Consider the following 3,623-nt stretch of genomic DNA (forward strand, 5'->3'; position numbering starts at 1 on the left):
AAGTGAAAGTGAAGTTGCTCAGTCGTGTCTGACTTAGCGACCCCATGGACTGCAGCCTACCAGGCTCCTCCGCCCATGGGATTTTCCAGGCAACAGTACTGGAGTCGGGTGCCATTGTCTTCTCCGCTTTGTATGTATATATTATAATAAATGTATATATATATATATATGTAAAAGAATGTGCAGAGGTCTCTTTTAACCATTGCCCTCTTAAAATATGGATTTCTTGAGAGCTGGGATTTTGTCTGTTTTATCTGATATGTCCAAAAAGTTTTACTGTCTCAAAGAAGCTAGCACATAGTGGGTGCTTGATACACACTTGTTGCATGAAGGGCAGAATGAATAAGTGTGGATGATTTGAGGGTAGAGGAATGGTGTCGTGGGAAATCCTCAAGATTCCTGTTGGGTCCAGAGTTGGGCCAGACTTGGTGCCAGAATGAAGTTTTCAGACCCTTGGAGCTGGCTCCAGCTACACAACAAGGGACACACTCTCCCCCTGCAGTCAACCTTGAGAGGCCGTTGTCTCTGGTGGCCCCGTGGTTCCTGGAATGCTGTGCCTGGGAGACAGTCTATTCGTGAAGAGGCAGGGAGCCACATCCTCTGAGTTCATGTTCTAAAAAAGGAAACTGCTGTCTGTGGGTAAGAAAAGCATTAGAACCTCAAGGCCTCAGCTTCCTTGGAAGGCATTTTCTGCCCAAGTGAGCCAGCCCCAGGCTATTCTGGGGCCTCTGTTCTGGGCAGGCTGAGGCTGGGCCAGCAGGCCTGAAGGGTGGGGGAGATGCACGCCAGTCAGGGGAGGAAATGTGGTCTGGGAACCCAAACAAAGGCTTGTGGATGGAGGGCTGGCAGCAGCCTTGACTCCAGGGCTGACCTCTGGGAATAGACACATAAAAGGAGGCAGATTCTGGGAAAGACCCAGCTGTTCCCTCTGTTCCCACAGATCCCGGGAAAGATACGGTAAGCTCTCTTGTCGGTGGGGAGCATGATTCTCAATGTGCTGAGATGGAGCGCGAGGGAAGAGAGCTGCCCTCACAGAGAGCAGGAGCTGCTTTGGGTCCTGACTCTGACTTGGCCAAGTCTCTGTCCCCTCTCAGTCTCCATTGCCCTTACCTAGGAAAAGTCGGGAGTCCTTTCAAGCTCTCAACTCTATTCTGAGGCTTAATTCTCTCTTCTCCTCTCTCCTCCTCTGAATTGGATATACTAATCCCATCCAATTCTAATAGCAGTCCTAGACTCTGTTCATAGAGTCAGAGCTTTCTTTGCAGGTCTATAGAGGCTCTTTCGGAATCGTCTCCCTCTAGCCTAGCATTTCTTTTTTTTTTCTAATTAGAGAATATTTACTTTACAATGTTGTGGTATAAACATTGATGTAATGCCATACAGCAACATGAATCAGCCACAGGTATACATATGTCCCTTGCCTCTTGAACCCCCCTCCATCTCCCTCCCCATCCCACCCCTCTAAGTTGTTATAGACAACAGCTTTGGGTTCCCTGCATCATACAGCACATGCCCACTGGCTTTCTATTTTAAATACGGTAATGTATCTGTTTCAATGCTATTTTCTCAAAGCATCCCACCCTCTCCTTCCCCCACCTTGTCCAAAAGTCTGTTCTTTATGTCTCCTTTGCTAACTGCAAGTGAGATCATCAGAACTGTTTCTAGATTCCATGCTGCTGCTGCTTGGTCGCTCCAGTTGTGTCCCACTCTGTGCGACCCTATGGACTGTCCCCCACCAGGCTCCTCTGTCTGTGGGATTCTCCAAGCAAGAGTACTGGAGTGGGTTGCCATGCCCTCCTCCAGGGGATCTTCCCGACCCAGGGATCAAACCCGGGTCTCCTGCATTACTGGTAGATTCTTTACCAGAGAAGAATCTTTTTTTTTTTTTTCATTGCTCTTTATTTTTATTTTTTTTAATATAAATTTATTTATTTTAATTGGAGGCTAATTACTCTACAATATTGTATTGGTTTTCCAGAGAAGAATCTTTACTGAGCCAACAGAGAAGCCCTCTAAATTCCATATATATGGGTTAATATATTGGTCTTTCTCTTTCTGACTTATTTCATTCTGTATAGTAGGCTCTAGAACTGATATTGGTCTTTCTCTTTCTGACTTATTTCATTCTGTATAGTAGGCTCTAGAACTGACTCAAATGCATTCCTTTTTATAGCTGAGTAATGTTCCATTGTGTATATGTATCACAACTTCCCTATCCATTCATCTATCAATGGACATCTAGGTTGCTTTCATGTCCTAACTATTGTGAATACTGCTGCAATTATGATTTCTTCAGGGTATATAGCCCAGCATTTCTGAGGAGCCCCATCTCCTGCCTCAAATCCCTCCTTCTGTACCAACCCCAGTCCCACTCCTGCCTCAAATCCCTGATGTCCCATATGAACTGCCCCCTTAGCCCATTCCAACCAAAGCACCATTTACCCCCTAAGATGCTCAGTCTCCTGTGGTCAATGCTCAGTGAATTCACCCAAACGAGGACACCACCGGCAGCAAAACAATCACTACCCTTTCTGGATCTGGTTTATCAACAGTTAAATGAGGGCTTGCAGCTGACAGCAGCTTAGGCTGCTGACTGGCCGAATGCTCTGATTTTACTCCAAGACTGTTATTAGCCTGTGAAGTAACCCTGGTCATGTCATTCTTCTCTTTGACCTCAGTTTCCGCATCAGTAATTGAGGTGATCGGACCAGGTCGGTTTTGGTCTGGCGAGGTAGATAAAAGCACCGACATTGGACGCAGGAGATCTGACTTCCCTTAGTCACTGGTTCATCTTGCCACCCTGGGCTGGTCCCTTCCCAGGCTTAGGTCAGATGGTGAGGGTGGCTTATCTGCTCTCCCAGGACCCCTCTCTCCCTGCCCTTGACATTCCTGGGACTCTGGGAACAGGTCCCTTAAACCACTTAACTAACAACTCCCAGATATGTTTGTCTCCTCTCATCACTCTGGAAGCTTCCAGATTGTTCCTCAGAACAATTGAAGGCGCCTTAATCACTGTGTGTGCCCTGATGGCTGGAGAAAACTTGGCAAGCAGGAGCTTATATTCCATTATTTTTAAAAGGAAAATTAATATTGTATTCAGAGCCCACCATAAAAGACCAATTTTCTGAATGTCACTAAAACTCTCTTGGACATCTGTTAAACAAATCGCTAGGGATTGCTACATAACATGAAATATATAACCTCTATTTAACATGAAGTATTGACCTCATTGGATGTTCTTAATACACAATGATCCCGTAAAGTATTGGATAAAATTTTGGGGGCTTCCCCAGGGGCTCAGTGATAAAGAATCTGCCTGCCAAGCAGGAGACTCAAGTTTGATCCCTTGGGAAGATCCCCTAGAGAAGGAAATGGAAACCTACTCCAGTATTCTTGCCTGGAAAATCCCATGAACAGAAGAGCCTGATAGGCTACAGTTCACGGAGCCACAAAGAGCTGGAGACAGCTTAGTGACTAAACACAACACAACATATTTTTCTTTCAATAAACACGTATGTAATGTAAATTATAAGGAAATGACATATTAAAATGATCCCAGTACAAGAACCATTTAACATAGTAAGCCAGTGTGCATGACCACACTAATTGATGATTTATTTGTC

This window comes from Bison bison, unplaced genomic scaffold (assembly GCF_000754665.1).
Source record: "Bison bison bison isolate TAMUID 2011002044 unplaced genomic scaffold, Bison_UMD1.0 scf7180017864244, whole genome shotgun sequence".
NCBI classification, from domain to species: domain Eukaryota; kingdom Metazoa; phylum Chordata; class Mammalia; order Artiodactyla; family Bovidae; genus Bison; species Bison bison.